General features: G+C 37.1%; 1 protein-coding gene across 1 annotated transcript in view; it reads right to left on the reverse strand.

The window, feature by feature from the left end:
- LOC131152072 (uncharacterized) overlaps positions 1 to 12,801 on the reverse strand; it is a 73,362-nt gene extending 60,561 nt beyond the window's left edge. Inside the window, exon 1 of the mRNA XM_058103676.1 lies at positions 12,675 to 12,801. The gene's annotated coding sequence lies outside the window, so the exon portion shown is untranslated. The remainder of the gene's footprint in view (positions 1 to 12,674) is intronic.
- Between the last annotated feature and the right edge of the window lie 9,945 nt (positions 12,802 to 22,746).

Raw genomic sequence — 22,746 nt, forward strand, 5'->3', positions numbered from 1 at the left:
CCCTTGAACTCATTCCTTTGTGCCGCTCATCCGTAACAAGCTCAAAATGACTCTTATTGATTGTTGAGTTTTTTTTTAACATTGAAACAAAATTGAGCCACATCGAGTAGCTGCACCATATTATACTTATTGGCATCAACAAAATGATGCATGTACTCCTCTAGCAGGCCGTTGAATCTCTCCATATACCAAGTGGTAGCTTTATAAGATGCAAGCTCCTATGCTGGTATAAAAAAACCATACATCAAAAACCCATCTATGATCACAAGTATAAATCCCATGTTGCTAACTCTAAGCAAGTTGCTTATGAAGTTAAGACACTCTTCCATAGTCTCGCTCGTATTAAAAGGGAATCTAACAGCCCCGCAATCTTCTACTGCTTAACCTTGTCTTGCCGGAAAGGACAGCAAATCTAGGCATATTCAACCACCTTATCTCGCATGTTGGCAAGTAGTACCTATGCTTCAACAATGCCAAAGTCAAGGGAGTGGCTTGCCCACATGGTGTCATGACACTCCTACAATGTCTTCCTACGGTCACTAGCTTGAGGAAAGAATTAGTTACTACAGTATGCCATCCTTCAGCAAAACGCTTGCGCTTTGCCCTCTTCTACCAACTTCACTAGGTTTTGGGCCATTGAGTTTTGACAAGGTTTTCTTCAATGCACTCCCGCATTGTCATGGTTACAATTAATTTTAATTGGAGGTCGCAAGCTTGGCCTTCTTGCTCAAATGCAACTACAATAGTGTTCATTCGCCCAGCCTTGTACTTGAAGAAATCAAATTCACTACCGCATTGTCATGGTTACAATTAATTTTAATTAGAGGTCGCAAGCTTGGCCTTCTTGCTCAAATGCATCTACAATAGTGTTCATTCGCCCAGCCTTGTACTTGAAGAAATCAAATTAATCTAGAAATTTTTGCCAACAAGCCTACTTGGGGGATAACTTAGGTCGTGTAAATAAGGGATTGACATTCACCACAAACTTCAATCCAAGCAAGTAATGTCGCCCCACTCAAAAGACAATGAATTACTACTAACTTCACCTTCTCTTGAGTTGTATACTTTTGTTTCTTTTCATTAAACTTCTAGCTCTTGTGTGCACTAGAATGCCCCTCTTGTAATAAGACTCCACTAAGGGCATACTTTTTTATACTAAAAGAGATTTATTACGAGAGAAAAAAGAGATTACAATGATAAGAAGAACAATCAATCCATCAAAAATAAATATATAAATAAAATAATAATAATATAAAACAATAAAATAAAAGGCCTAACCAGCAAGTCACATAAAAAGTCCTCTCTTTAGGCCCTTGCCCTCATAGCACACCAAGCACTTCAAGTTGTTCATGCTGCCCCTTCTTCAATTTTCTCTTGTCTTGGTCCAAGAAAACCCCATTACTCCAGGATTGAAAACCACAAACCCATCCCATCCATTAATTGTTGAGCTTTTAAGTCTTTCTAATCAACCTCAACAAGTAGGCAAAATTCCTTCCTTACACTGTTGCTACTTACTCAAACCATCTACCTCAATTACAAAAATGCCCTCTAAACCTTCCATCAAAGAAGGAGCCACATATAAACCCTAAGTAAATCAGATGCTCAAGGAACATAACCACACTGATGTCAAGTATTATCCAAAAGCAAACCACCCTCATCCGCCAAGTAATTATCACTATCATTTTCCAACGCATCACCCTATATGTCCTTTTCCTTACCCTTGATTCTCCTCTCATTTGCATCTCCCTTTTAAAAGCTCTAAGACTTTATCACACATGAAGTGCTTTCAACACTATTTATTACATTTTTCCTAGTTTTCTTAGAAGAATTAACTTGTCCGCTCACCCAGCGAACATAAACCTTCTCTAAATTCCTCCTTTTTACTAATCATCCCCCTCCTTAACAACTAACCTCTATTTGTTACCTGTATCACCTTCATGAACCCTAGTGCAAGCCCTCCTGAAATTAACACCAAGGGAATCTACTTAATCAAGACCTTATCTTGACAGCAACCCTCCTAATCCAAAAGCATAGGATCACCAATTAATTTCTTGAGACAAACTGAGTTGTTAGTCGCCACTATCTAGTTGGAGGTTGTCCTTCTTGATCCACACTGTCGATTCCCTTGTGTTGTGTAGTGGAAGGCTTGAAAACCCTTTCCAATAACAGTGCCTTAAATCTATTATGAGAAAGGGAAGAACCCATCTCTGTATGAGAATTGACAATACCAAGCTTTATAGTGAGCCCATTGCCCTCTTTGTGATAATTAGAATTTGGGGTTGGACCAGGAAGCCCAATATGAGTTTCAAAAGACCACTAGCTTTACTCAAATTCCATTGGTTGGAAGTTATGCCAAATCACCACTAAAAACATTTGGGCTTTTGGCCCATTTACTCAGGTTCAAGTCCGAACCCAAATATGGCCCAAATCCAAATTGATGGTCAGACAACCCAACCCACTCCTTCCCACCTTCACAGCACACCCATCCCCCAACAAACCCTAGTTGCCTCTACCATCTGATCCATAGCCCCCATACAATTCCCCATAGACAAACAATCAAACTGCAGTTGCACTTGTACCTGATGCTTCACTTGCATTTGTTGCTTCTTATGTTTATGTGTTTGCTACGTCACCTACCGTTGCATCTGCTACATTCTTTGTTGATGTTGCATCGCTTGTTGATGTAACATAGCTTGTTGACGTTACATCTACATCATGCAACCACATTCATCACAAATCCCACTCTTCTATGCCAACACCACCTGGCTCCAAGAACGACCATCCCTTAGTAAATCTTCATCACCACCATCCTTTTCTTCAAGAAAACCCTAGCCACCACACAAATTTTTTGCACAAATTTTACACTGAGCGCAAACTTTGATGCATATGTCATGAAATCCGGAAGAGCAAATATGAAATATTTCATTATGGCCTCCTTAAAGTTGTCAAAGGCTCACTTGCACTCCTGCATCAAGTTTACCCCCTGACCCTTCAGCAAGCCGAATAAAAGGGCAATCCACCTCGAGCTCCCCTCAACAAACTAGCAATAGTAGGTGTAGAGTCTAAAAGCAACTCCTCAACTGCCGTAAGGATCTTATCTTAAATAGCTCTAATTTTCTCCATATCCATCTGAGTGCACTCTTGTTCAATGGCCAAGGAATTCGACATTCACCTAAGCAAAAGAGCATTTCTCCTTCTTTACATATAGGTTGTTCTCCTTTAGCCTATCAAACACCTTCCCAAATGCTTTTGATGTTCTTCCAAAATAGAACTATAGACAACAACATCATCAAGATATACCATGACAAACTTATAGAGGCAGTCATAAAACACCGAAGTCATCAACATGCACAACGTTGCAAGCTCATTCATGAACCTTACTGCATCACGCAAGTGGTCTTCCACTCAACATGTTCTACTATCTTCATTTGATATTAGAATGACCACTACTCGAGTTTGGTGAAGAACTTAGCATGACTTAGCTCATCCAACAAATCAACAATCACTAGAATAGGATACTTGTTTTGCATGATAACTTTTGTTGAGCATGCGAAAATCTACACATAATCGTGCTACAAGTGGTGCTTTAGAAGGTCGTCTATAACCCACTTAAACTGACTTCCAATAATTCATCAAGCTACTTCCATAATTCTCTTACCTTTGGAGGCACAATCCAATATAGCAAGAGGGTTCAACCCTTGTAACAACTCGATCTCGTCCTCCACACCTCATGGTAGAGGCAAGTTGTCTGTAGCTTATCTAGCATCACTTGGTACTCCTTTTTAACACAACTTCGATGACAGTAGGCACCAACTCGTGTTACATCTTCATCCATAGCCAACAAAGTAAGATATGTATGTTACCCCTTCTAAATTCCTTTTTGAGTAGCATGGCAAAGAGGAGCTTTTCATTGTCTCCTTTCCTCGCCAAAGCTTTAATCATGTAAAAGTAGTCACTCATTAGACAAAGAGATCCCATGAATGGCATTCGAACCTCCCTATATTCTTGCAAGAATTCCATCCCAAATATCTCACTCGGAAATCATTCACAAGGCAGTGAGGTTTTGCATATCCCTCCCAGAGCAAGCTTTACAATCACCTACTTGGCTATGTCTTTGTCTAGCTTCGAATGGAGTTGCTTCTCTTCATGAGACAAAATTATGGGTAGCCCTAGATTCTAACATAGCATGGTTGATTCATAAACCCACAAACATACATTTAACCCTTAAGCTTAGGCACCTTTGGGTGGAGTCAACTCCCCCACTCTTGAGTTTGCCCTTCTTGAAATATTTTATGTTGTTTCCACCTAATAAGCCACTCTCCTTGAATATAGGAACTCCAGCATTACTAGTTAAGCATGTGGCAATTTGAGCAACACACAAGTCTTGAACCCTTTACCCATGCAATTGTACCCTTGCCCACTGTTTCAAACCTTGAAGGAAGAACAGCTTTTTTCCTTCTATAACATGTCCTGGATATCCAACATCAAAGCAAATAACTATTTCACACATTCTCTTACTACCTCAATGTGTTTAAGGTCTCATAATTTTTGTCGTGCATTGTACTCAACATTCTCAAAAAGAAAAAGAAAAAAAACAAAAAAAAAAAAAAACAAAACTTTAACATCGCTCCTCAAAACCAATTCTACATCAACAATTCTAAATCTCATCTTACTTAGCACTCCTCCACAGCTTGGCATCCCTACTCAAGTATATACATAGTAGCCATGAATACTTTCGCCTTCTCTGAGTCGGCCCTACCTGCACAAAAGTATTTTTCCTTGCCAAATAAGAAGTTCTTCAACTTTAGCATCATGGGCACCACCAAATGCTTTTAGTTCGCATACGATTGCTCTTCCAATTCTACCCTCATAGAATTGACATTCCCAAGAGTACGAGTAGTAGGATTCACCTCAACGGTAAGCTTACCCACCTTATGTTGCAGAGCTTCCATCGTACCACAGAAATCTTCCTACAATACATCAATAGAACCTTGTCGTTGTTTTTGGGATCCCTTCAATACATCAACATGGTATGAAAGTTGGGCCACCTCGAACACATGGTTGATGGTTTTGAGTTGTGACTTAAACAAATCGAACCTCTCTGCAAAAGTGGTTGGTTCTCTTACCGATGCTTCACATAAAAATACAATATGAAGGCAAATCACAAAGCAATAAGCCAGCACTCTACCAGTTATCACAAATCGAACACTTCACATCAAATAAAGGGTTGAGCGCAGCACACAAGCTTAACTGATTAGCCAAAAGTAAATCACAATTCACCACATTCACAAGAATCCACCACAAAGCAAGAAAGAAACAAAAATGGTCATGTCGTAAACATGAAAGCGCTCAATTCATCTCATTACACCTCTGTATGCAACATGAATTTAGTGAGGGAAACAGGCTAAACACATTTACAATTGCTAGTGTGTTTTACAATTATTGATAAATACTCACCCTCCCCTAAAGAGCTTTCTATATGAATCTAGCTTTAGCACTAGGAAACATCATTTCGACTGAAGAGTCATACTCCCCTTTTTCTCTAAGACATTACTCTACTCAAACAATAAACCCTATACTATCATTCATAAGAAGGTTACTCACACAATGTGCAGAAGACCAGCTAAGACAAACAACATAAGGAAAAGACCAATGGCCACAAGCAAGCATAAGGCCTTGAACAAGCTTGGCTTGTGACACATTCCCATTTACTTTGGTGCAAGAATATTATGTGCCTTAATCTCACATTCCATAGAAATAAAGAATTCACACAGAATATAGAAATCTCATTCCTATGCACCACATGTAAGTTCCATAGGAATCTTATTTTTAAGCCGAAATTGCCCCCATTTTTTTGGCTGGTTGTACATTAATGACCCCATAATATACTATTACATTTTTCTGGATAAAAGACAATTTTATTAAAGCAATAAACAAAGTATAAAATTGAGGACAAGGAGTCCTCCCATGATAACAAAAGATACAAAAAAAAAAAAAAAAAAAAAATCCTATAAGCTACTTAAGGAACTAGGAACAACAACATAGGTACTAATTACAAGAGTGCAACTCTCATGAGATCAGACAGCAGTAATCCCCTAAAAATAAAAATAAAAAACCAAGAGAGTGCACCCAAACGAATGCAAGGAAAGTCACTCTATCCCAAAGTAACCATAAACAAGTTGAGCAACCTTTAAAAAAATCCTAGCATTACTCTCAATCCACAAGGTCCAAAGGATGGCGAAGACAACTGCAAGCCAAAGAGATCTTCCATTTCTATTATTTCGCAGAAGTTGACCAATAACAAGTCTCCCACCTTTCTCAGGTCCACCCACTATTCCCTCGAAGGAGAGAAAAGGGCATTCTAGGGCTCCAATCCTACCTTGCAATGCACAAAAAGATGGGTATTTGTTCCATTGCTTACATAACACATGAAGCACATGTTAGGACTGAAATCTTTATGGGGCCTACTCCTCCTAAGAAAATCATGCATGTTAATCCTTTCCAATATCACAATCCAACCAAAAGCTAGAATCGTCCTAAGGACCTTAGCCCTCCAAAGAATGTGGTTCCAAAGAAAAAAGTTGGGGGAGGGAGGTTTGAAAAGGTGGGATAGGAAGGATTTAGAAGCGTATGTACCCAAGGGATCACCCTCCCACACTCTTTTGTCCTCATGAATGGTAGGAACACGATGCTCCAAGAAAGCAAGAAGGCAGTGAGCTCTTCGACCTATGTTTCATTAAGATTCCTAAAAAAATGGATGTCCTAAGGATGACCCCTCTCAAAAGAAATGAAGGAGCTAATGGGAAGGAGCACATGAAGGAGCAAATAAAAGTATTATGAAACCAAGAAAGCTTGAATAAATGAGGAAATTTCAACTCAAGCAAAAACTACCCCACCCACATATCCTCCCAAAAGCATATATTTTTGCCATTACCCACTTTAAACCGGAAAAGAGGACAGAAAAGACAATCTACTTGGGACACAATATTCCATGGGCAAACGAGAGGCAATGCCACTGCCTCTCGCCCACCACCCGTTCTGTTTAATCCCATACTTGCTCTTAATCACCTTATTCCATAAGGAGTCAACTTCCAAAAGGAACCACCCAAGCCATTTTCCTCCAAGGGAGACATTTTTGGATACCACATTGCCCAAACTCCCTCAAACTTAGGGTTGTTAACCACATCCCGGCTAACTAGGTGGTCTCTCCTACCCTCCCCAAAATTCGATCAAAGGAAATCACGCATCGGCCTCTCGCAAGTTGGCAACTACCGAGGGAATCCTAAATAGGGAGAGATTATAAATAGGAATGTTAGAGAGTGAGGCATTTATTGAAGTGCCTCAACTCCCAAGAGAGAACTAAGCTACCTTCCAACTCTCCAACCTCCAAGCCACCTCATCTACCACAGGATCCCAAAATACTTCAGAGTTTGGGTTCCCTACCAAAGGAAGACCAAGATAGGATAGGGACCACTCAAGGGATACACAACCTGCTACCAAAATGAAATTATGAAGAGCTCTCTCCCCTATATTGATGCCTTCCATTCCCACTCTTGGACATGTCAATCTTAAGGCCCGAGATTTGCTCAAAAAAATTTAGCAACAAAAAAACTTTTTGAAATTTAGCATAATTGTCCTTAAGGAGCAGGATGTCATCAGCAAACCGCAGATGAGAGATCTCCACTTCCTCCCTTCCCACATGCAAACTATTGATAACTCCCCTACCCTAAGCGTGGAGAAGAATCATACTTGTAATAGCAATGAATAAATATGAAAGTAATAATATTATTGCGTCATAATAATATAAATATATAATGTAATGGTTAAGGTTTTGACACCATATTGCCCCCCATTACTTTGGTTTAAGACAATTTTATTAAACATGAAAATTGGAGTGCGTGATTAAGAGGACAAGAAATCTTCCCCAGCCAACTAGGAAAACAGAAGAAAAACTGTAATCAGCAAGGAAAGTACAAAAAAGGAACAAAAAAAACAAAAAAAAAAACATATAAAAAAGCCATTACAAGAGTGCTGCCCTACAATCTCTAATGAGGTCGTCCAGAAGAAAACCCCCCATGAAACCCAAGGAGTGCACCCATATAGAGGCTAGGAAAGTCACTTTATCCCACAAAAGTCGTGAACAAGTTGATCAAATTCTTAAAATACTAATGTTCCTCTCTACCCACGAGGTCCAAAGAATAAATCAGCTGCACAGAAAAGAGCTCTCCCATTTCTATTCTTTACAAAACTTTTGAAATTAACTAGATTCCCACGCTAAAGAAAAAAAAAGGCATTCCAAAGTTGCAATGCCACCTTGCAATGCACAAAAAGATGGCATTCCATTTGTTGCTTTCACAACACACGAAGCACATATCAGGACTCATAGCCTTATAGGGTCTTCTCCTCTGAAGCAAATCGTGCATGTTAATCCTTCCCAAAATCACGGTTCAGATAAAAGCTTGAATATTCCTCAGCACCTTAGCCCTCCAAAGTAAGGGATTCCAAGGAAAAAGATCAAGGGTATGGGCTTTAAAAAGGCGAGATAGGAAAGATTTGGAAGTAAATATACCTGAAGACTCCCTCTCCCATACTTTCTCATCCTCACTAGAAAAGGATGTGTGTTGATCCAACAAGGAATAAGGATAGTGAGTTCATCGACCTCTCTTCCATTGAGATTCTTAAAAGAATGGAAATCGCATAAGGAAGGACCCCCCCCCCCCCCAAGCATCAGAAGAAATAAAGGAGCTAATAGGAGCATTATGAAGTGATGAAAGCTTATAAAGACAAGGAATCTTCATATTCAACGAAGTCTCCCCCCCCCCCCCCCCCCAAACATCTTCCCAAAATCAAACTCCCTTATTATTACCCACTTTGAACTAGATAAGAGGAAATAACTACTATTTCCTGCCAAAATTTCTATTGTGCCACTACTATTTCAAACACCACTTTCCTGGTAGATTTTCACAACACCACCACCACAACTGAAAAAGAGACTACTAAATAGCCCTTCCTCAAAATTTCATGGTCATCTGACCATGAGTGTGATCCCACGAGCCGATAGAGAACTTACCAGCCTATGGCCCTTCAAAACCCCTTAATTTCCTATGCTTTTCTTATCACACCACCACCACCATTGCAATAATCACCATCCATTGATCAACCTTCACCATAAATTTCATTGCCAAAAAGTTGCAACCAACAACTCATGTACCAGTGACATGCATGAGAAAACTGCCACAATATCCTGCAACTTCCACAATCGTGACAAATTGATTCCAGCCATGAGAATCTGTTGTTTTCCCCTGAGATTTTGATTTACAGATTGATATCTTGATTCCGGACATGATATTTTGCAAGCAAGAGCGATATTTTGATATGAAAAGCTAGAAATTGGACCCATCAGTGCTTTAGAGTGTCAATTTGTCACTGCCAATAACAAGAATCAGATTTTGCTGCATTTTGTGAATTTTTAACTGAATAATCCTCCAACAATTCAAAATTCGAGTCGAATTTTTTTCAAGGATTTGATGCAGGATAAAAAGAAGGGCAATTGATGAATCCTAATTAGAGGCCGATTAAGAAGAAAATAATTGAGGAGTTATTAGATTCCAGCCAGCCATTTAGTATACTTAATTAGGCTTATGTTAATTGGGGGATTTATTTGAAATATATGCTTATTTTAAGGGTTCTTTGTAATTTCATGTATCTTTAGGCGTATGCGTAATTTCTTTAATTTTAGGCCTTCTTATGTATGAGTCAGTTTTATGATGAGTTTGAGTTGAAAGTGAAGCGGGTTCCGCCCCCCCCCCCCCCCAAAAAAAAAATTTGTATCTCCTCCTTTCTCTTCCTTCTCCTTCTTCCCCTCTCCTCTCTTATATCTCTCCCAAATTCTCTCTTGGCTGTAATTCCATGATGCTGTCCTACATCATTGTGCTTTGATATCATTTTATGCAAAACCAGTCCCCAACAACTTTAATTGTCCATTCAAATCTCTATAAAACTAATTCATAGCAACCTTTTTTACAGTCATGCAATAAACCTAAATAAACTAAAATAGTGATATCCGACATATCCTAGAACCTTAGAAGAATATCCTAGAAAATGAAGGATATTGCCTAAATAAATTAACCTAGATGAAAAGATAGAAATAAAATGCCCATCCTCATGCATCAGTGTGCACTCCCATGCGCAAACAAAAAATTCCCCAATCAACGGCCCACCAAAATCCCCATGGTATTTTCCCCTTGCACCGCAATCACCACCACCACCACCAATACCACCGAAATCCCCATCCCTCAATCTACCACCTTCAAGAAGATCATCACCAACCGATTACCATGGCAGCTTATTCGCTGGCTGCTGCAAGTGAAGCTCTAAACCAAACCTTTGTTTTTCCCTCCCTCACCTTTGTGTTAGTTTCCCACACAATCCAACATAGTCTAGTCCTCTTATTTGGATCCTTCCCTTTCTTTAACCTACTCAAGCCCACTTCCTCATTTGAAAGCCTAATAAAAATTTAAAAAAAAAAAAAATTATCCAGTGCATCTTCTTACAAAACAAACCAAGCCTTCATCTTTTCTTTCACAATACCCAAACCACACAACTTCAAGCTGCATCACCTCATAAGTAAGATACCACCTTCTGCCACGTCAATAAATTTCTCTAAAGTCCCAAAAAAAATCTAAAAAAAAAAAAAAAAAAAGAATCCACTTGCTTGACTAGCATCTAGGTTCCAATTTCACTTTTCTTCATTTTTTCATTTTTTGATTTCTAAAAAAAAATTGAAATTTCAATCCTCTTCTAGCAAACTTGATTTGCTTTCTCCCTTTCTTTAAAAGAGCTTTTCTCTAACCTCAGTTCAATTAAAAAATAACATTACTTCCGGAATTCTTTGATATGCCAATGAGTTTCCTTTTGTGGGAATGAATTTAGAATTGGAAGGAAGGCCATGATTTTTTCAATGCTATTTGTTTGACTGATTAACATCCATGCATGCCACTAAGGAATTCTTCCTCCCCATCTCAAGTCTCAATATCAAACTCATTAGTCTAACCTACATATAAAGGAAATAATGCCTCAAGAAGATCAAAGTTAACTTGATTATTATGAACCATTAATGCATCAAGCACAAATCACAATCAATGACCGTCTTGCTCACCTTCACCGAACTTCAAAATCCAACATTGATTCTCAAGCTTTTTATAGAAGAGATTCTCAAGTTTCACAGTTAGAGAAAGATACTGTGACTTATGAGATTAACATTCAAGACCACGTTAATGATCCCGAAGAACCAGCTGACAAAATAGCAAATAGTGTTGCATCTGAACCTAAACAAAATATCTGCATTCTGTTTGTTGAGATTGTACTATGGCGTCTTGATGCCACCAACACAATGAGCATGTTTTATTTCTCACTGCCACAGACAGTTCTGCAATCTCCACTGGGCATCCAGTTTTGCAAAGTCATAGTTTATCTTCATCAATTGTATCTTTTGACACTCTTGTGCTTCAAAATTTGTGGCCACGGGAAGTGGGTAATTGGATGGATCATTTTGATCAAATTTGGAGACTAATTTAAAATAATAGGGTCAGTTGATCATAAGCGCAAATTGTAGAGTTAACTAGTAGTTATAAAGGCTGCTTAGTTTAATTTGAAGTAGACTTACGTATATTTTGGGGTTTGTTTGTAACAGATATGTCTTTTAAAGGTCTTTTTTAATTTCTTGTATTTTTAAGCTTTAATATAAATTGAGAGTGAAAGCTAAGTAAGAGGTAGTTTTTTGTGAAATTGAAGTGATAAGTTAAGCTGAGTTTTCCCCATTTGTGTCTTCTTTTGCTTTTTCTTTTTTTCTTCTTCTTCTTCTTCCCCTTTCCTCTCTCTATTTCTCTTCCAATTTCTCTCTTGGTAATCATTCCCCAATATTGTTTTGCATCACTTGCTCACATTCGTTTTTACATTGTACCTTCACTAGGGTTCTTTAGAATAATTTGTTTGTCATTTATGGAGAAAAATGGGTTTGCCCCTCTTCTTTGAAGGATTTCCAGAATATTATGTTTAGGAGATTATGTAAGGGAAAGGAGAGGAAGGCTTTGTGCTGTTGAACTGTTCTTGCTACCATTTGGTGTATCCGGTTGGCAAGATATGCCAAAATTCTTAAGGGTGTGACCACTTCTATTAACTTGCTTTCGAGTAGTATTCAGCAAATGACGTCTTTCGATTTGCACCTCAGTAAGAGTTACAGCAACAACCTCTGTAAGACTAGTTGGCTTTGTTTTATTAGCAATGTCTTGTATTTCTCTAGCTGAATTCTTTTTGCAACAGGAGGATATCTAGTTCTCCTTGTTTTTATTTTCCTTTCTTTGTTGTCCTCAATTCTTTCATTCTTTTTTTTTCTCATAGAATTCTCTTATCAAGAAAATTTTGCTAGGGCATACTCCGGGGATGCAAAAGCCCCCACGCCGAGAAGCCCGGAGAAGAAGAGAAGGAATCCGACGGGGAATGTAAGTCAGGTTGTTGCAGAGAGATGGCGACGGCTACCCTCAAACCCTAATCTCCCACCCCCTCCTCCTGCTTCATCTGCCTCGACCTGACGACCCACATGCGTGTATAGAGACAGTGTGTGTGAGTGTGAGAGAGTGTGCGTGAGACGAGAGAGAGAGAGAGAGAGAGAGTACCTTGAAGGCTCGAAGAGAAACGGCAGTGCCGCCGGTGCGTGACGAGATCCACGGCCGCGACGGAGTGGGGATGGTGAGGATCGTGGAATCTCTACTTATTGAAATTACAGCGCACTTCCGGTGACAGCATTTGTTCTTCGAATTTGTGTTTTTTTTTTAAATAAATTATTTCTATAATTCTTAATTAATTTTAATATATATTTTAATTTTTATAATCATAATTTAATTTACAAATATTTAAGTGTAAATATTTAAAATTATTTATAAAAAATTTATATTTAGTCTAAACTATATAATACAAATATAAACGCAAAATATTATTATGACACAATGTTTCACTGTTTTTTTTTAGTGAAAAATATAATAAAATAAATTAATAAATAAATAATTTTTAAAGTTTTTTAAATAATTATATTTTTATATATTATTTTAAATTAATTATGGGTGGTTATGCAGTATTTTTTAAATATTTATGGGTAATTATTGGTGCATTGTTGGAATATTCATAGATATACAAAAGCTTTTTTGAAATATTTATGGATATTGGATAGCTATAGGACATTTTGAAAATGTTAAAAACTAAAACAAGAAAGAGGAATTCTCTTTTTAATAGTAGAGATGTAGATGCAATCAAGTAGATTTTTGCATGATTTGGTTAATTAAACAACAACCTTTAAATAATTATCAGATAGAAGTTTGAATCACCTAGAAATGTAAAAACAACTAACAGAATTTTCATAATGATATCTAAGAAATTATCTATTGCAAATTTTTTGGATTTGATATCTTCAATTACATATTTTTTCAACAATGCATCTTAAAAGTCCTCGGTTGTGCTAAGGGTGTAGTAGATGTTATAATTCATTGACCTTAACATTAAGGATGCAATTCTTGCATGAGTGATTAGTTTTGTCCTGTTGTTGCATAGAAGTCATGTTGGGTGAATTGGTAGAAATAGTAGCCTTGGATTCTTTAAATACAAACTCTACTTTTGTAGTGAGTCAAAAGAAGTTTGCAACTCTATCTCTTGTGGTTTGTATCATTAAAGGGTCCAACTTGGTAATATTAGAGACTTGGTAACACCCTCTCCTAAGTTCATTTTGCTTTAGAAAACCACCAAAATTCAATTAGATTGTTGAAAAAGTATTTGTTTTATTGCAATTAATCCCAATGAAATTATAAGGTCTTAACAAACCCACAAAAGCTTTGGAAAATAAAAAATATTAGAAAAGAATAGACTACAATAATTTTTAGGTTGAAGCACAAAATTGCAATTGTTTTAAAATTGAGCTCGTCATGCCCGATGGTGTAGTAGACTGAATGTCTAGCCTTTAGGATTCAATAGTTTATGCTACTAGTAATCTACACCCTAGATCAATAGCTCACAAGCTGAATATAGTCTTTGCACAAGCAAACAATGTTTTTTTCATAAAAGTGGAAGAAATAGAGAATAGGGCGGTAGTATCAAAAGGAGTGCAGATAGGGAAAGTGTGTATGAAAAGACTGTGAACAACCTTCTTTTATGGGCACCGTAAGAATGTATATGGAGCATATTTAATTCCCCATTTTAAACACCAAAAACTATAAACTAATAAGTCAATGTATAGTCATTGCTATAAATTAAATGGCTAGAACAAAATATTAAACACTCAAAATTTAAGTTGAAAAAAGAACAATAAAGGCTAGAATTTTAAATCATGAAAATTGATGAATTATTGCTTGAAAGCTAAAGCAATAACTCAAGAATTTAAAAGTACAAATATAGTTTTTCAAAATTGATTTAATGTTATTATGGTATAAGGACCCATAGAATGTTAATTCAAAAAGAAAGAAAGTCCAGGAAAAATAAGTTCTTACAATAAAATGGGAGTCAAGACCATCGTGCATGAGGCAAGGTGGCGGCGCACTTGTGTGTTAGAGGATAGCTTGAAGGTCCATTACCTATCCCACTTTTCGAAGATATTATAGTTTGGTATCAAATATACGTATGAAAAGAAGCTCCTTTAACTACTAACGTGAGACTATAACTTCTATTCAATTTGGAACACACTTACACAACTGCAACATAGGACTAATAAGGGAAGCATCAATTTGAAACAATCACATAACTCCAACAATATCCCATATGGTTCAATGTAAAATTTGTTATGAGTTACTAGAACTTCGTGAATGTAAAACACATCAATCACATAACATAGCTAGAAAATAAGCTCCTATGTGAAAATTTCAACCCAAAACTTCGAAAGGAAGTAGTCCAGCTTCCAAACTCGCACATGTTAATGCATTAAGTGTGTAACTACAACTAAACACACCACCTAAAAAAATTTATAGATTTTCTAGGAGATAAACTTAACATCATAAATATTGCAAATGAACTATCCTAAATACCATTGGGTTGAGCAAAAAATAATATTGCATAAGAAGCAAATCAATGACTAGTTATCACCCACTAAGCCTTATTCATAAGGTTTCCAATCACATACATTAAGTTACCATTATTATGTTGAAGGCATAAGATCCATCCACTATAAAGTTCTGTCAACTACTTTCCTAGCTAGTCCTTTAATAGGAGGATCCACTAAATTTCTCTCGAGCTCACAAAACTTTGAGTGATTACTCCATGTAAAAAAATAAAAATTTGCTTGACATTTTAAATCTTAGGCATGCATGCCCACTCTTTGCATTATATTACAGGGCCCAATCATTGTTTGCTCGAGTTATTGTTGTAAAGTAGTTACATTGTATATATAAGTTTTGGCCACATTTTTTTTTGTTTTTTTGCCTTTTTTGTATTGTTTTTTGGTTAAAAAGACAGTACGTTCCCTTAAAAAAAAATTTACATCATGTTAATGGAAAGTAGGGCATCTTAACTTTTTTTTTTTCCCAATATGAGTGTACAATGTTTATGAAAATATTCAATTTAACATGGTTAGATTATTAAATTGCCTTCTCCAAAAAGGAGTATGGAGTAGGTGTGGAGATGTCATTAGAGATATGTATGATAAAGCAATTGTCAATAGTTATTTTTTGACCAAAGAGTTTATAACCAAGCTAAAGATTTAAAGATTAAACAGAAATAAGGAAAGAAGGAAAATTATATAGGACAATCAACTAATCACTTAATGGAATTTAACTTGTCCCCATCCTTCTCGTTTCTTTTGCGCATGTGTGAACAACTTTGGCGCCACCTTGATAGTGATTAACTAACCCTATGGGGTAGATGACCAATTTAATTAATTTTTAAATTTTGAATTATTTTGATTTGATTGATTGTTGATTCCAAGGGTGCCAATTGTCCCAATTATTGCCATGTGTTAGACAACAAACTAGGTTGTTGTTGGTTGGTGGTTATGGTGGTTGAAATATTGAGTTTAAATTCAAAATTTCCAACCAACATTTTTATTTGGCCATAAAAGGCCAAGCATGGCCTATTTTGTGCACTTCTTAGTGGGGGATAAGAAGGATTTACAAAGAGAAGACTTATGTTTTTGGGTGATTAAAAAGGGAACTCATACTTTGGGCATTTGAGAGATATCCCTCTCTCTCAATCGTTCTATATAATTCCTTGGGGTGTGTGTATTATGTAGAGACCTAAACTAGGAAAATAAGGAAATTAAATAAGAAAGGAAAAAGGGGATTTTAGCAAGCTTATCAGTGAACTCCATGTTCTCATTGACGAAGGCCCTTCAATGGTTCGTCGCCGAATTTCAGAACTTCATCGACAAAGAGATCCAGAACGCCCGGAAAATATCAAGCTTAGGGTTCGTCGACGAGATCCTTCCTTCGTCAACGAACGACCTTGTGTGGCTCGACGACGAAGGCACCATTCGTCGATGAACTTGATCGAGTCAAGGGCTCTATAAATAGGATATTTTGTTTTCTTCTTCATTAAGAAACATAATTTCTCTCTCTCTCTCTCTCTCTCTCTCTCTCTCTCTCTCTCTCTAACCCATGCCCCTACTCTCTCTCTCTAAGATTTCTAGCCGCTTGTTGACAGATTCGACAAACGAAAGTTACTACGAGGATCTAGGGGAGATTCTCTACAAGTCTAGCGGAGTAGATCTTTGACTTAAGCATTTTGAGCATTACTCCAAAATTAGGGTAAGTAGGTCTTTAAGGCTTTATGATTGTTGTGAACTATAGGAAGGCTTAGGAAATGATTAATGGTTGCTGATTTAGAGGTTGCGTTGATTTATTTAGGGAAAATTGTGGTTTTAGGATTTTGAACTATAAACGTCGTAGGGCGTAGAGTTTGGGATTTTCAGGGGGCTTTCTTGTAAGCCAAGTAAGGGGATTTGTCTTACATCAATTACTTTTGAAATCTGAACTAGTTAAACGGTATTTTATGGTTTCGAAAAAATTAGGGTTTTGGGGTATGGTCTCCATTTTTCTTTAAACTTGTATATTCTTATTATATTAAAAGTTGGAGATACTTGAAACGCTATTTTATGTAAATTGTAGTTTTGTGAACCATTTATTATATTATAGTATATTTAATCAAATGAGTGTGGCATGAGATGGTAAATGTGAATGAACAAAACTAGTGAAATATTGGTATGAAAAATGGGAACTCGAGTGGAGTTCCAAATTGTTTTCAGGAATTATGGAAAAATCATATGTCGGTTTAAGACTAAGGGTTGTGTATGTTTGTTAATGCTGATGAATGAATGAGTTTGTGAAAATACTAGAATTGCTTAAATGCTTTGTGAAATGAAAACAGGTTACTGTGCTTTCATTATAAATTGTATATATGATGTATGAACCACCTAAGGAACTAGTTACTATGGAAGCACGATACCATTGCTAGTTGGTGATACAGTGCAACCACGCCTTATTGGTAAGGGTGGGTATCTGAAAAGTCGATTGGTCACTGACTCTGGTGTTTGATCCACAGTGGGATTGATCAAGGTAGACTTGTAACATTGAAGTGATTAGACTGGTGGGCCACCGAGCTAGATCGAATCTACAGACCACACAACCTGTAACACCCTGGACCCGCCACGTGGGGCTCAGAGTGTTATGAGACCAAACACACGTCTCTAATACCATTCACGCAGTAAAACTAATTAAATAACCTCAAACAAAATACCAGAGTTCTATAATTACATATGCAGACCCATAAAATTCAATCTCATTCTTCATATTACATAACCAAAATAAATATATATTAAACATAAAACTATGCACATAACTGTTTTGTTATCTACTCATAAAAACTAACCTCGCCCTGTAGCTATCTAAGCTCGATCACCTGGAAGACTTGAAAAGATTAAAAAAATCTAAGGGGTGAGACGCTTCTCAGTAAGGAAGAAATAAGTTACAACAGTGTGTGGCTGAAGTTTTAATATATATATATATATATATATATATACAAATTATACATACAATTATATTCCACTATGCATAGCAACCAAGAAAACGCATTCATAATCACACCATTGTTGACTTCTCTGTCTCCCAATCACATACACACAAATATAATTATTTTTACTGATAATTCCCGAGAATAGGGAAGTCTACCCGCCCATACAAGTAGATTCCCTCTCCTATAGTGCTAACACCAGGGCACTCACTTTTCTCAGTAAGCCCTCGGGTTATATATCAAGTAAAGTCTCTGAGAATAAGGAAGGTCACTCGCCCATATAAGTAGCTTCCCTCTACTTTGGTATCCACAAATAATTACTAGAATACTAGCCTTCCTTAGCAAGCCCTCGGGTGGAGAATTTAACTTTATAATAAATACTCATGTTGTAATGACCTGCCTATTTTACCATAATTTTTTTTCCTCACATACGTAAATATCATTCTTTATAATAACCTTGATACCAATACAGAAAAATCAACCCGAACCTGTGGGTGCTGGGGATACACCTATCATACACAATGGACACCTAAACAGCGAAAAATATAAATTACATACATACCATCCAACAGTTACAATACCAGAGTGCTACTAATTTGTCAAATATATATATATATACACATCCCAAAAGATCAAAAGGGTAAAACTAGGATCATAATCCAAAAACAATTTGACCCTAGCTCAGCAACTCACCCTCCCACCGGGGTAGTATGAACCGCCTCTACTGACAAGGAGCTCGGTCCGCTTGTCTAACTAGATTCCCTGAAATGTTTTGTAAGCTGGGGTGAGACACCTCTCGGTAAGGGGAATCAACTAATATTAGTTGTGTGGTGGTATGAGTATATTCTTGCTATAATAGATAGACAATACATAACACATGTCTAGATAAAAGCAGGTGATATAATACTGGATAAAACATATATAATCATAATCATGTTAAATCATACTAAATTTCAATTTTTATAAAATCATCTGCTATAACTGATTGTACTGAAATATTACTCGGGATGGATAGCTAGCTGATGTCATGTATTACCCCCCATGACTGAGTTGTGCAGCCCGAAGGCGGGACCTAACAATAGCTAGCCAACCACTGCCAAGTCAAATGTGTCTGTAAGTATGATGGGCCCACCCCACCCTTGTCAGGATTTCTAGGTGGATGTCTACAATACTACACTGAAGAGACATCGACTATCCATCTCTCACACTCTCTACTGGCAAGTATGGTAGCACTAGTCTAAACTGAACTCTATAGCTATGGTACCGAGCCCTGAATACTGATCTAAACTAAACCATCTGGGTTTTGATAACATATAGTATGTTTACATATACTATTTTTACATGAAACTAGATTGATAGCATTTTTCTGAATTTTGACATATTATACATAATCACGGCCTTGCGCCAAATATCATACATAATTACGGCCTTACGCCAAATAACATACATGTTAGCTTTGGTATATTCCCAAGAGGGGGGTGAATTGGAATTTAAAAATTTATCGCCTAGGTTAAACTAATTTGGCAGTAGTACATTCATAACCTAGGGTCTGTCTATGCAGTTCCAAATGCGCAGATAGATGCAACGTGCGGATATTAAAATCATGTGCAACATTCACCAATTATAACATACATGTGCGGTAAATATAAAGAGTAGAAATATAAACAAGGCACACGATATGTTATCGGGTTTGGCCAACTGTGCCTATGTCCCCGCCTCTAGCTCGTAAGCCCGAGGATTCCACTAATTGCTTACTTAACGGGTGGAGCGGCACCTAATACAACCAGGTCAATTAGCACAGGGTTGACCTCAACCTTTACAAACTCTCCTTGCGGGGTGGAGAAGGCTCTAGGTCAAATTCACAGGGCAGACTCCAACCTGATCCTTCCGGACTAGATTAAACCCCCTCAGGCCACGCCTAGAAATACAACAATATTTTTCACAAAGTAATCTATACAGTGATTATGCTTTCATGTAAAGCAGATATGTACCCCAGTACGCGCAATATACTTAATCAATCACATACACATCAATAATGTAGGTAGATGTAAGCTCAATGATGTGTATTTTTGTGCAAACCACACTCAACAAGATATGGTCGCTAATATGCTCAAGAGTGTTCTAATCAAGCTATTTCTTTGAAACTAGATATATCAAATCTCAATACTAGATTAGGGTTTCAAAGACACTACAAACAATAATCAAACCAACTCAAAAATATTTTCCTCAATAAAATAGGCACAAGCGTTGTTTGAAAAATTATAGCTTGTTAAATCCTTGCACAAAAAAATAAAGCTATAGGAATCTTTGCAATGGCAATGCAAAGATTCTTAAGCTAATGAGATTTTCCCAACATTAGAGTTATCAAATAAAAATCTGTGGGAAAACTCTTGCTTAACTCCCCAAAATCAATGACAATCAATCAAGCAAAATAGTGGGAATATCTAGCAATATCAAGTAATAAATAAACACTCACATAGTAAGATTTCTCAAGGGAATGAAGGTGTTTGAGTGTTATGGGGTTAGAATGAACAAATAGGGTTTAGGAAATTTGAGAGAATCTTTGGCTAATCCTATTTTCTAATCACCACTAATTTTTGCAAATGAACCCCTATATATAGAGAATGGGTAAATTACGATCGTTGGGGGACACATAAGGCATTCTTAAATTTGTTAAAGAAGTTTAGTAAGAATTAACCCTGTTTAATTAAAATTTATCCCTCGTAAAAATAATTTAACCCCCGAGATTCGGGTGCCCAGTTTGAGGTTCGGGTGTCCGAATAGACTCAGTCAAAAAATCAATTTTTAAAGGTTCGGGTGCCCCAAGAAAGGTTCGGGTGGCTAAACCAAAGACAGAAACTTTCTATTCGTGGTTCGGGTGCTCGAAGCTGAGTTCGGTTAACCGAACCAGCAAGTTCGGTCGCCCGATGCCATTTTGAACGCGAAGGTTTGGGTGCCCGTGTTGGTGAAAAAGCTCTCTGACATGGGTTCAGTTGCCCGAGGGCGATACGTTCATTATAGGTTCTATTGCCCGAAACCTAATCAAACTGCTAACTTTCCAGCAGTTCGGGCTCCCAAGGAGTTTTGAACTCCGGGGGTTCGATCGCCCGACCTCTCACATATTTGCCCATTATGTTCAATTTAATTTCAATCTGATCCCCTGATTGAGCAAGTGATTATGAGGACTTTCTTACATGCAAGTGCTGGGACCTAGGGTCTTTTCAAGTGTGTCCAAAAGTCTGGTGTCGGTCGACTGAAGGGTGCTCTAAGGTCATTCGATCTCTATGGTCAATCTATGGCATTTTTGAGCTTACAAACCTACATGCATGACATGCATAGATTATTACAGACCATATCCCTAGTTACTATTACAGACCCATATTACATTAATTGACTTTACAATATGAAATAGAATCTTCAGGGTCTTTAGGCTTCACTTCAGGTTGCCGTATACCATTATTTGAGTATTTTCCAATAAGAACCTGCACACAAACTTGGCAAACATTAAATGCCTGAGTATTTGTCATAATCAAAACAGGGTATGACCAATGGGGTCAACAATACATATTTACTACGTTGCGCCGACTATCAATCACGGCCTTGTGCCAAGCATATTATAACATACTAAACTGAAATTTGTATTGTTTATCATAAAATCCAGAAATCATAATTTCTTGTATTACTTATGATTTTCCTGAAAAATTGTTGTAAACATGCTTTTACTGAAAATCTGTCATAATATAATATTCGTAAAATGATACTCATGCCACATAATTTTAAATAATATTAAACTGAATATATTTCTGATTAAATATTATAAAACTATTTTTACTATTCAATAGTAGTATTCCCAAATATTCTGATATAACGTACATAATTAATGTAAATACATGCTATTTTAAAACAATAAATTTTCATAGAAATAAACTGACTTAATTTATCCCCTTACATGGCTTACTGAGAAGCCCACAAAACACCCAATCCTACACTTGCAGTGTTCCCAACACAACACCTCGAAATTAACATTTTCCCCCAACAACTTCAATATAAACTCATCTAACACCTTTCCTCAACCCAAAATACCAAATACGTTAATAAATCTTAAAATAAGTAACTTACCCAAAGTTGGCCTGACCTACAAATCACTCCAGCATATGTGAAGAGAATCTTCCCAAGAGTAACGTGGTAGCTTCGGATCATCGAATTAGCAAAGATCCAGCCCAAAATCTTAGAGAGAAGAGGTGGAGGATGGAGAGAGAGAGAGAGAGAGAGAGAGAGAGAAGGGGTTTGCATGCTGTTTCCTCGCTGAAAATCCGAATTAGAGCTACTTATACGCCTGCCTTCGTCAACGAAACACGTCACTTCATCAACGGGGCCAAGTAGAGAGTTCGTCGATGAACACTATTCATCGTTGATGAATTTCAGACTCTGAAATAACCCCTCTCGATAATTCTTCATCGACGAGACATATGTCCTCATCGACGATCTCAATAAGCCACTTCACCGATGAACTCTTTGCGTTCATCGACGAGATCCAACTATGACCCCTTTAAAATTTACTTTTCCTCCCTCTTTTATTATTTAAATGTTATAATTCTTTGGGTCTCTACATTCTTCCCCCCTTATAAAATTTCGTCCTCAAAATTTACTATCTCTATTGACACCAACTTTTAAAGAAAATGAGCTACTTATTTTATTACTTACCCTCAC

This window comes from Malania oleifera, chromosome 3, assembly GCF_029873635.1.
Source record: "Malania oleifera isolate guangnan ecotype guangnan chromosome 3, ASM2987363v1, whole genome shotgun sequence".
NCBI lineage: Eukaryota > Viridiplantae > Streptophyta > Magnoliopsida > Santalales > Ximeniaceae > Malania > Malania oleifera.